This window comes from Pan paniscus, chromosome 9 (assembly GCF_029289425.2).
Source record: "Pan paniscus chromosome 9, NHGRI_mPanPan1-v2.0_pri, whole genome shotgun sequence".
NCBI classification, from domain to species: Eukaryota; Metazoa; Chordata; class Mammalia; order Primates; family Hominidae; genus Pan; species Pan paniscus.
In genome coordinates this window covers 125175712-125188804 of record NC_073258.2, presented here as the reverse complement: position 1 = coordinate 125188804, position 13093 = coordinate 125175712, and the positions used below count along the sequence as shown (strand labels likewise).

Sequence of the window (13093 nt, the reverse complement as noted above, 5' to 3'; positions counted from 1 at the left end):
TCTGTAGGACAGGAGTTTCCTAATAATACAGCCCACATGAAGCACTGATTAGTGGAATCCTCTTTTTGACCAGTCTGGCCAAAGCGCACTGTGTCCTATCAGTTTAATACATTTCAAGTTTCAAGAAAAGAGCCAAGGATCACTAGGCAGTGAAAAGAGATTATAACATAAAGAACGATTTAGGTGAAACTGAGAATGTTATGAGGCAGTTACTTTACCACATGGTTCTGTTTCTGTTGTGGGCACCTCTATCTAACATACATGCTGGAAACAAAAGCTTGTTTCCATGTTTTTCATTGAAAAATTCTGGAAGCGACAATAAGTTAGGCTGAGCCTTCTCACATTTTTCTTTTGCCTCTTCTTTGTTGGTCTCCAAAGTAAATGCTTCAGATGGGGTTTTCAACTGTTGGCTGCAATTCAAAAGTGGACAATGGCAGCAGCTCTCTCAAGAAGAGTTTGGGAAAATGCCAGAGACATCAGCAACAGGGGGAAGCCTGTAGCTACAAACTTGACCATCCCATCCAGTGGCCACTCCAGGCTCAGCCTCCTGAGGTGGCGCCTGTGTGATGAGGCAGCAGGGCACCTGAGAGCATGTGCTTTGCAATTGCCTGTGTAAGGGATATGATATTGCTAAGTGTGGGGTGTGCAGAGTCATCGGGATGGAATCCCAGGATAGGCAGAATGAGGATGCAACAGCTTCAGGCAGCTGGTTCTGAGCGGAGGGTGCCTGTAGTTTCTGTCTTTAGGAGGATCAGTACTAAGAGCAAGAGATGATTCTCTAAATAACTCGTGAGGCTATGTGCCAGTATCTTGGTAATTATAAGGAGGCTTGCCCTTGATTGTGGATGGGACTTCAACTGGTGATGGTGCCAGGCTACTCTCCTGAAGTAGGTGGAATCCTGTGGCTTTACACTAACCTCTTAATAATGAGTCTTGGTGGCAAGAGGGAGTCCCATGAGGCCAGGCCACCCATTAAATTGGTGTTGAATTTAGTTTGCTTACATGCATTGAAGGTTTTCCTTTTGTTGTTTGGAGTGGGATTAGAGATCCAAGTCTTGACTAGGATTGCTACACCAGCATAATAGTCTTTTATCACCGTGACAGATTTAGCGTTCATTCCTGGTTCATTACCCTAAACTGCTCTGGATTTGGTGTTAAATTTTTCTCCCTGTCATATCTCATTTTCCAAAATGTTTCAATCACATTATTACAATTCCTTTTGAGACTCCCAAAGTCCTCTAGAATAGTTGGAAAATGCATACAGCAGTAGAGTAGTATTACATCTTTGAAATTTGCAGGTAAAAGACTTCCATAGGAGGCGAGGTATGCTAATTTCTTGCTGTGTTGCTTTGGGCAAGTCATATGTGCTCTGACTTCATTATCTGTAAAATGGGAAAATGAAAACAGTTTTGGGAGCTTTGTGACTTCAACTACTTGACTTCAGCCTGCTACTCAGGCTGAAGATAACTTCTTTGTAAGTTGTCAAAAAGGTACTGGGCTTAATTCCAGGGTGATGGGTTGATCTGTGCAGCAAATCACCATGGCACAAGTTTCCCTACGTAACAAACCTGCACATCCTGCACATGTACCCCAGAACTTAAAATAAAAGTTGAAAAAAAAGTACATGTGACTTTATTAACTGGCATGAAAACAAAAACAAAAACAAAAGGTGCTCTAACTCCAATACTTAGCTATTAACTATTTACTAATTACCAATGGTTAATAGTCTTTCATTATCTGTCTGCCAGGCAACTTAGCACTAACCAGTCAATTCTTTTGCCTCTGAAGGTATTATTTTCAATGGTTTTAATCAGTCCACCTACAACTGTGTTACTATTCACAGGGATATATTCTTAGGTGGTCCCCAAGAAATCTTTAGCAATTAAGCAGTCACTGTATGCCAGGCACTATCCATGCCCAACCTATCAGCTAGGATTGCAATCTCTTCACCCACAAGACAATCAGTTGAGTCAGTCTCTAGTTCTTATTTTATGGTACTTTTGATTGGATCACATTTATTATCACTTGCATTGGTCCAAGTCCTCTGAAAAGCAGATATTAAGACAAGATTAGATATTTAACACCTGTCAGGGAAAATAGGGAGGGAGCTGAAAGAAGCCGAAAGAGCTAGCAAACTGGTCAGGCTGATGGAAAGACTGACAGAATTTTTGAGCCAAATTTTATGGGAGAAATCTCATGTCTAGCAGAAAAAGACCTGCTTTAATATCTCTGTTCTTTCTAGTCATTGGCTGGATGTAGCCTTTGGGAAGCATGGCCTCCATGCAAATATGGTAATTGATTTTAGAGTGCAGCATCAGGGGTGATTAATCATTCACACTTCCTGAAGGGGTATATCTGAGAAATGACTTCCATGATCACCTTAAAGAACCTAAATATAATCTACTAATGTTTATTTCATTAAAAAAATTCCTTAGTATGTAATTTACTGTTTATAGCAAAGATTAGAACCACCTATTATAGGGTTCACAGCACGATAAAATACAATATACAATAATGATGGCATAAAGGATAGAAGGAGCAATGGAAGTATACTCTTTTGAGGTTCTTTATACCATGCATAAAGTATTAAAATATTAGTTGAAGATATTTTGATAAAGTTGCATATTGTCAATGCTACTAGAAACCATCTAATAAAATGAGATATAGTTAATAAGACAACGGAAGAGATGAAAAACAATACTAAAAGGTACTCAAATAAACCAAAAGAAGGCAAGAAAAGAGAAGAAAAAAGTAACAAAGACCAGACCAGATGGGACGGGTAGAAAACAAACGGCAAGAGTGTAGGCTTAACTCAATAATTACATTGAATATAAATAGTCTAAACATGTCAATTAAGAGACAGAAAAAGCCACACTGGATTAAAAAAAACCCAAAACTCAACTAAATGCAATTTAAATAAACCACATTTTATATATAAAGACAGATATTTTCTTTTAAAAAAGGTTGGGAAAAGAAACACTGTATAAGAACTAATAAAATCTGGAATATCTATATTAATTTCTGACACAGTAGACTTCAGAATTTGGAATATTAACAAAGATCATCACAGATATTTCATAACAATTCAAGTATCAATTTACCAAAAATACACAATTTTAAATGTGTACCCAACTAATAACAGAACTTCAAATACATAAAGCAAATATTGACAGAACTGAAAAAAGACAGAACAATTCATCATTGAAGTTGAAGATTTTAACATTCTTCTTTTAGTGCAAGGAGACAGAAAAGTATTATGGACATAGAAGACTTAAATAACACTATCAACTTACAGGAACAAAATGACATTTATAGAACATCTTAACAACAATAGAGATTTTTTTCAAGTACCAATGGAAAATTCACCAAGATAGACCATATGCTGAGAGATTAAACAAGTTTCAATAAATTTAGAAGTACTGAAAACACACAGAATATGTTCTCTGACTACTGTGGAATTAAATTAGAAACTAAGAACAGATCTCTGTAAAATCTCTAAATATTTGGAAATTGAACTACACATTTCTAAATAACCCAATTATTGAAAAAGAAATGATGATGGAAGTTAGAAAATATTTTCTAAATGAATAAAAATGAAAAAAATGCTAGGGCTTGTATGATTCAGCTAAAGCAGTTTTTCAAGATAAATTTATAATTTTAAATTTTCATAGTAGAGAGGAAAAGTTTAAAATCAATAACTCATGACCCTCCTTGTAAAAACCTAGAAACAGAATAGCAAATTGAACCTAAAGTAAAAGGAAAGAAATTATAAGGGTGAAGTATAAATTAATGAAATAGAAGATTAACAATTAATACAGAAAAACCAATGAAAACAGAATGTAGCTCTTGTAAAAACTCAGTAAAATTTTAATTTTGTAATTAATAAAATTTAGGTCAATCAAGAAAAAGATCTAAAACTAAAATTAATAATATCAAGAATGAAAGGGTCAATCACTACAGATCCTACAGATTGTGTGTGTGTATATATATATATATATAATATTATAAAAAACTTTATGCCAATAAAGCTGACAATTTAGAAGAACTAGAAAATTCATTGAAAGATGCTAATTATTAAGATTTACAAAAGAGGAAATAGAAACTCTGAATACTTCTTTTTTTTTTTATTCTTATACTTTAAGTTTTAGGGTACATGTGCACAATGTGCAGGTTAGTTACATATGTATACATGTGCCATGCTGGTGTGCTGCACCCACTAACTCATCATCTAGCATTAGGTATATCTCCCAATGCTATCCCTCCCCCTCCCCCACCCCACAACAGTCCCCAGAGTGTGATGTTCCCCCTCCTGTGTCCATATGTTCTCATTGTTCAATTTCCACCTATGAGTGAGAATATGCGGTGTTTGGTTTTTTGTTCTTGCGATAGTTTACTGAGAATGATGATTTCCAATTTCATCCATGTCCCTACAAAGGACATGAACTCATCATTTTTTATGGCTGCATAGTATTCCATGGTGTACATGTGCCACATTTTCTTAATCCAGTCTATCATTGTTGGACATTTGGGTTGGTTCCAAGTCTTTCCTATTGTGAATAGTGCCGCAATAAACATAAGTGTGCATGTGTCTTTATAGCAGCGTGATTTATAGTCCTTTGGGTATATACCCAGTAATGGGATGGCTGGGTCAAATGGTATTTCTAGTTCTAGATCCCTGAGGAATCGCCACACTGACTTCCACAATGGTTGAACTAGTTTACAGTCCCACCAACAGTGTAAAAGTGTTCCTATTTCTCCACATCCTCTCCAGCACCTGTTGTTTCCTGACTATTTAATGATTGCCATTCTAACTGGTGTGAGATGATATTTCATTGTGGTTTTGATTTGCATTTCTCTGATGGCCAGTGATGGTGAGCATTTTTTCATGTGTTTTTTGGCTGCATAAATGTCTTCTTTTGAGAATTGTCTGTTCATGTCGTTCACCCACTTTTTGATGGGGTTGTTTTTTTCTTGTAAATTTGTTTGAGTTCATTGTAGATTCTGGATATTAGCCCTTTGTCAGATGAGTAGGTTGTGAAAATTTTCTCCCATTTTGTGGGTTGCCTGTTCACTCTGATGTGAAAATGGCCATACTGCCCAAGGCGATTTATAGATTCAATGCCATCCCCATCAAGCTACCAATGACTTTCTTCACAGAATTGGAAAAAACTACTTTAAAGTTCATATGGAACCGAAAAAGAGCCCGTATTGCCAAGTCAATCCTAAGCCAAAAGAACAAAGCTGGAGGCATCACACTACCTGACTTCAAACTATACTACAAGGCTACAGTAACCAAAACAGCATGGTACTGGTATCAAAACAGAGATATAGATCAATGGAACAGAACACAGCCCTCAGAAATAACGCTGCATATCTACAACTATCTGATCTTTGACAAACCTGAGAAAAACAAGCAATGGGGAAAGGATTCCCTATTTAATAAATGGTGCTGGGAAAACTGGCTAGCCATATGTAAAAAGCTGAAACTGGATCCCTTCCTTATACCTTATACAAAAATCAGTTCAAGATGGATTAAAGACTTAAGCATTAGACCTAAAACCCTAAAAACCCTAGAAGAAAACCTAGGCATTACCATTCAGGACATAGGCATGGGCAAGGACTTCATGTCTAAAACACCAAAAGCAATGGCAACAAAAGCCAAAATTGACAAATGGGATCTAATTAAACTAAAGAGCTTCTGCACAGCAAATGAACACTTCTTAATGGATTAAAAAATACAATTTGTTCTTAAAGTGCTTTACAAAAGAAATTTCAAGCCAAGATGGCTTCAATGATGAATTGTTCCAAACATTTAAGGTCAAAGTGTAGATAAATAGTGATATGGAAGAAGAAAATTAGACTGCAAGGGTACAAGTTACTTAAAGTCATTTTCAGTTCTTTTTTATCCTCTTGAATGCACAGAAATATTAGTTATGCTCACTCTTGAAATTCTCTTTTTTTGGCCTCTGTAAATTCCATAAATTCAAGAAATACTAAAAGAATATTCACAAAACTCAAATTTTATACTTTATGCACATCTGCAAGCGTGTTATTACTATATCTGGTTTTCAGATAGAAACGCTATGTCTCCATGATGTTAAATAAATTTTCCAAATTCATACAGCTATGGAGTTGGAATTTGATTCCAGGTCTGTTTGTTTCTAAATCTTGCTCTCAGTTGTTCCACTTGGTTTTTCTGACATTCCCATTGGTCAATTTCCTTCTCCCGTTTTCTAACTGTGGGTATTTTTGGAAGGGCTTAGATCTTAATCCTTGACTATTCTGTCTTTAAATATTTCTGCTTGGAAAAATTCATCATTCTTTTGGGTTCACCTATGTTTAGCTGATTCCCTAATTTGTATTTTGACTCCTTTTCTCCCTCCTTCATTGCTGTTTTTTTAAAAACTTATCATTCCTTTTGAAGGCTTCGAGCAGCATTTTGTCATGTAGACTGAAATTTAGCTTCTTATCTTCCTCATTCCTTATTTGTTCATTTTCTGCCATCCTACTCAAACTTCCCTCATCTTAAAATTTTGGTCAGGTTTCACTTGTGCTTTTTTTCCTTTCTGTCCTTCTCCAAACCATAGAGATATTAAATCCTGTTTCTTCATGATGTCATCACTTGATTCTGTTTTTGCTTTACTATTTCTACTGCTTGTGGAACCACCTTAACTGATCTTCCTGCCTTAAGTCTCTCTCTGTTTTAGCTGATCCTGTGTACCATGGCAGTTTAAAATACTCCTTTCATCCACGGGCATAGATTTGAACATAATAATAGCAACCTAATACTTTTTAATACCTTCTGTGTTGCATGTTCTACATACTAGAAAGTGCAACATTTATGATTATTATCCCCATTTTAAGATAAGTAATTTAAAGCTCAGAAGAGGTTAAACATTTTCAATGTCACACACCTAGTAAGCAGCAGAGCAAGTAATCACAGAAGTTGGTTAGATCCTAAAGTTTATGCTCTGAACGCACACAGAAATCATGCAATTTGTGACCTAAGTGGAATAGATTTCATAGTGAAAAGGATTGTTACTAGTAATTTTTCTGGGACAATAGATCTAAAAGTGGAGGATCCCAAACAAACCAGGACTAGTAACACCATATTAATACGACACTCTACTTCCTCTCCAATAAAACTGGGAAGGTTAGACAGATGTCTATTTTGGGGACAAAGGTGATATGTTAATCTTTGTACTTGTTGAGTTCAGGGTGACAACGAGCATGATACTGGAACATTCTGCTAGAGAGGCCATATACACAGGACAGGGAATTAACAGAAAGGTAAGAGCAAATTTAGGTACTAACCATGTAGAGAATGTTTTCAAAGTCATGAGATGAGATGCCCAAACATTTAAGAAGCAAGAGGCAGAGATGATTGAGAACTGGTCACTGGGAATTTTGAAACATTGAGTGGGTAAGGAGGATAAAGAGACAGAATGGGAGATGACTCTATTAGACTGTAAATCTCTTTAGGAAGTCAACGATTTCTTTTGCATCCTTTATTAGCATTTTAATATGCCACACACACATATTGAAGACTAATATACCATTAAGTATAATTGCAAACCACATGACTTCTGGTAGATACGTCTAATTTTGTGCCCATCCTTAGATCCTAACTGAAATCATTTCATATGCAGACATTTCAGCTGCCATCTTTTCTCTCTGGACAGGCTTTCATATGTTTTTTGTTGAAATTGTGGCTTACTCCTACATTTCTTTTATGTGGAGTGAAGGATACTGCCTTTACCACCACCCTTGTGCTGTTTGACGGTCTACAAGACACTTGAAGGTTAATGCATGTGCCATATACACAAAGCACATTGTACATATGCTTACCACATGAGTATGTTATAATCCATGTCTCATATATATTTTAATAATGTTAATGTTAGCAATAAATAGAACAAAGAATCCATTATACAGAGATTCAAGCTTTGGAAAAACGGACAGTTCTGCATCAAAAGTAAATTAAGCAAGAATATTTCTATGCTTCTCTGTGCTTATATTGGAGTAAATCAACAGTGAAAATGGTTTGAAGAAACCCTGGTTCATTTGAAATAAAACGCTGATGCATTTGAAATGAAGTTCCCATGGAAACCATCTCTGAAGTGACAAAAACCTCAGAAGAACTTTCCTGGTGTGGCATCAGGAATACAAGAACCCTCTAAATCTTCTAAAGGAAAGTAAATGTTAAATGAACCCCTAAGGTCCTCTTTGCCCTTTGGGTCTCAAGACCCAATATCTTAAGCCAAATTATTGGCTCTAAGGAAGAGAATTATGAAAATAGTAAGAAGATAAAGGGGCGAGAGACCTTGTTGAGGATTCAGATAATCACAAGTCACACAATGTTGGTTAATGACTGAGACTGGTATGAAGGCTAAAAAAGCTTTGTGTAGCAACTTGCATTATTTTAATTTTTATCTTTATTATTATTAATTTTTTGATAATGAATTGTTTTTCTCTATTTCTTAAGTGTGCATAATGGGACGTGGACAGTTCCAAGTGTACATTGACCAATGAGACATTATCATTCCTGAGACTGAGCTGAGGGTGAGCAAGTCTTCGCTCATACATGTGCACATCTGGCCTGTGTGCAGTGGACTTGCCTGGAAGAAGACTTCTGCCTTTGTGTTATGATTTCATAGCTTCTCCAAGAGGACTGTAGCCTTTAACTCTGACTAAAAGCATGTATAACCCGTCTGCTAACTGAAGCTTGAATTTCCCCATATAGAGATTTATTTCTTGGCTATGAAATCTGTCATCTTTAATATATAGAAGTCCATAGTAAGGGCTATAAAATGCAAGTTGCTACACAAAGCTTTTTTAGCCTTCATACCAGTCTCAGTCATTAACCAATATTGTGTGACTTGTGATTATCTGAATCCTCAACAAGTTCTCTTGCCCCTTTATCTTCTTACTATTTTCATAATTTTCTTCTGTAGAGCCAGTAATTTGGCTTAAGATATTGCATTTAAAGTGCAGGATAAAAATGTGATGCCTTGGAGGGTTGCTGGTTAAGCCATGAGTGCCTAATGTTTTAGAAGAGTAACTGATCTTATCAAGCAAACACTTTTCAAATCTCTTCTGAGTCATTGCTGAAATGTCAGATTACTCTATTTAAAATTAAATCTGTGCCCCTTCCTTTTCTACCCCTCTCCCTGTTTTTTTTTTCCTAGCACTTTTGATTTTACATGTTTTTTTTCTTTCATTTATATCTTTTTTTTTTTTGTCTTCTCCCACTTGAATGCAAACTTCATGAGGGCAAGAATTTGCTTTTTTTTTCCCCCCCAACTAAGAACTTAGAAGAGTTGCTGGGACATAGTAGATGCTCAATATGTATTTGCTGAAGGAATATTATTTTTGTTTACGTCTTTCTTCAAGTCCCCATTATCTGACATATTAGCTGTGGGTCCCTTCCCTGACCTTCACATCTTGACAAAAATTGATATTAGTTATCTAATTAGTATTTGTTTTTATCAAGCTTAATTTGCATGAACAGGTAGTGCAGGAAAACCAGGGAAGATTTCTTTATTTTTTTAGCTTGGAAAAGTTTGTATAAATTTTGGTAAATATTGGATGTGAGTGGAATAATGACTCTTCTCCTGTGAAGCCCAGCACTCCCTAATTTGACCTTTCCTGGCTCTAACACTTTCTACCTTTGTCTTATTCCACATATGTTGCTGTGAAAGAATACCTGAGACTGGGTAATTCATGAAGAAAAGAGTTTTACTTGGCTCACTGTTCTGCAGGCCGTTCAAGACGCATGGTGCCAGCATCTACTTCTCGTGAGGACCTCAGGGAGCTTCCACCCATGGCAAAAAGCCAGGGGAACTGGTACGGAGAGATCACATGGCAATAGAGAGGAAGCGAGAGGAAAGAGAGGTGCTAATATGAGAACTAATAGAGTGAGGATTCATTCATTACCACTAGGGTGGCACTGCCCCTGTATCTCAAATTCTTCTCTTAGGCTCCACCTCCATCATTGGGGATCAGATTTCAACATGAGGTTTGGAAGGTCAAGTATCCAAACTATAGCAGCCATCCTTTAAGACTGCTTGTTTTTATCTATCAAGAATCTCATGAGATCTTTGTAAGTAAAAATCCTGCTTCAGAGAATTCATTATCACTCACAGGGAGGTAGTACTGACAGTGGAAAAGACCATGAAAATTGGAGTTAGACAGATCAGGGTTTGACTTAAGATTCTGGAATCTGTTAGCTGTGTGTGTTTTCTCACTTTTAAAGCGGAGACTAACATGTCTAATTTATAAGGTTGTTGTGAGAAATAAATGAGGTAAAATCATTTGTACATTGGTTTTGGATTCTTGGTGTCTGTATGAAGGTGCTGGGTTGGATACAGTGTTTGGTATACAGTAAGTGCTCAATATAAGGTAGCAAGCATTGGTTTTTCCCACAGAGCCTTGTCCTTATTTGTGCTTAAAAAGATGTAACCTAAATGAAAGAATAGGTTAAAAGTATGATACATACATTAAAGTATGTATGATACATAAAGTATGATACATACATTAAAAGTATGATACATACATTAAAAGTATGATCAAGAGTGTAAACAAACATTTCCTTTTCCTCAGGGAACTTGGTCTCTGGCAATGGCCCTGAGGGAGGCTCTGTAACTACTCCGAGGTCTCTACTCCAGAATAAAACTCTCCAGACGCCTGTTATCCACGGTGTTAGGAAAGACTGCTGTCTCATTCCTGGAAGCTGGGCAGAAGCCTTGGGGCAAAGTCACAATCAGAGATCGTTTTCTTCAGCTCTGCAAGAGAACCAAGATTCTCAAAGAGAATAAGGATTCTCAAGGTGGAGAAGCAGAAGCAGAGGGGCCTGGGTTCCAAGTTGTCACGTTCTTTTCAGCAGGGCCACTGGGTTTCCGTGAAAGAGATGGGCAACGGGCAGTAGAGAGCAGCACCATGGCTCCAAGCTGAAGGGGGTGAGTGCCTGTCTGAGCCACTGGGTGCCACAGCCACTGGGTGCCACAGCAGAGTGGTTAAAAGAAAGCTCAGACCACTCTCAGCTGTCAGAGCCCTGGCTTGTCACTGAAGGCTCAGTGTCAACTGTTAGAAGATAAGAGGAGTAATTTCGATGTTCCTGTGAAGCGCACACTAACTCATATTATTGTTCCTACCTTCAATCTGCATTTATTTAATGATGAGTCATGTTGATAATATTTCCTGTGTCCACTGGTATTTTTTTTTCTATAGCACTGTGGATATTTTCCTCTGTAATTGAGTATCATTTAATTACAAGTTTTAAATGGTTAATTTGTGTTAAAAAAAAAAAAAAACAACTAAAAACCAAGTAAACACTGAGATTATACAGTGGAAAATAAAGTCTTTATCCCTGCCACCCCCCCACCCCACCCCCACAAAAATGCTCAGACCAGGGGAGTCAGACCGCAGAGCTCTCCTGCTGCTGCAACTCTATAGCCCTGGGACTTTGTGCAGGTAGCCCAGACAGGGATGAGTGTAATGCCACACAGCATTTAGAACAGTGCCTATCCCATAGTTAGTGCTCAGTAAATGTTTCTTTTCTTCTCCCTCCCACTACCTTAATTTCCATTAACTTCCCGGTGTGTGTAGCCTTTCTCTCTGAGTGACTCTTTCTTTTTCTCTCACAGACAGTCCTAGAGGAAAATGCCTGCCAAGAACTCCTCCTCCGTGACAGAGTTTATCCTCTCAGGCTTAACCGACCAGCCGGGACTCCAGATCCCCCCCTTCTTCCTGTTTCTAGGTTTCTAGGTGGTCACGGTGGTGGGGAACCTGGGCTTGATAACGCTGCTAGGGCTCACCTCTCACCTGCATATCCCCATGTACTTTTTCCCCTTCAACTTGTCCTTCATAGATTTTAGTTATTCCACTACCCTCGCCCCTAAAATGCTGATGAGCTTTGTCTCAGAGAACATCATTTCCTATGCAGGGTGTATGACTCAGCTTTTTTTCTTCTGTTTCTTTGTCTTTTCTGAATCCTATATTCTATCAGCGATGGCGTAGGACCGCTACGTGGGCATCTGTAACCCACTGTTGTACACGGTCACCATGTCTCCCCAGATGTGTTTGCTCCTTTTACTGGGTGTCTATGGGATGGGGATTTTGGGGCTGTGGCTCATATGGGAAACATAATGTTTATGTCCTTTTGTGGAGACAACCTTGTCAATCACTATATGTGTGACATCCTTCCTCTCCTTGAGCTCTCCTGCAACAGCTCTTACATAAATTTGCTGGTGGTTTTTATTATTGTGACCGTTGGCATTGGGGTGCCGATTGTCACCATTTTTCTCTCTTATGGTTTTATTCTTTCCAGCATTCTCCACATTAGTTCCACAGAAGGCAGGTCTAAAGCCTTCAGTACCTGCAGTTCCCACATAATTGTGGTATCGCTTTTCTTTGGGTCAGGTGCTTTCATGTACCTCAAACCACCTTCTATTCTACCCCTGGACCAGGGGAAAGTGTCCTCCATTTTTTGTACTGCTGTGGTGCCCATGTTTAACCCATTAATCTACAGCCTGAGGAATAAAGATGTCAAAGTTGCCCTGAGGAGAATCTTTTGCAGAAAATTAGTCTCTTAAAAATGAATGAGAAAGGGAATCCAAACCTTTGTTAATCAGGGGGTTTCTTTTCTTTTTTTCAGTGAGGGAACAAATGCCACTGCTTTCTCTCCTATACTTAGAGAAAAATTTTAAATTTATTCTTAAGTGCACTTACACCCTGCACTGCTTATCCACACCAACTATTCCAATTGTTATTTTATAAGAATAGTTTCTACTGTTATACAGGGTTTAATCTTGAATAGGCTTATGAAATCATTTACTCCAGTCTCCTCATGCAATACATCACACTCATAAATATTTTGTAGGCTGCCAAAGGACACACATGTACCTGGTGCCAGAGCTGAAACTAGAGTCCAGGCTCTTGAATTTTAATACAATCTGCTGTGTTTTTCTTCAGCTACACTTCCTTGTTCCATCGTTTCCGTGACTGATTTCATTAAAAAAAATTTTTTTTTTGCATTTAAAGATATCTAATTATATTCATAGTGATGTCATGCAACTTTTCAAAGGTTAATTTT

At 37.6% G+C, this 13093-nt stretch overlaps 1 pseudogene; it reads left to right on the top strand.

Moving 5' to 3' along the window:
* Positions 1-11200: 11200 nt before the first annotated feature.
* Positions 11201-12593, top strand: LOC100972493 (olfactory receptor 8B12-like; annotated as a pseudogene).
* The last annotated feature ends 500 nt before the right edge of the window (positions 12594-13093 follow it).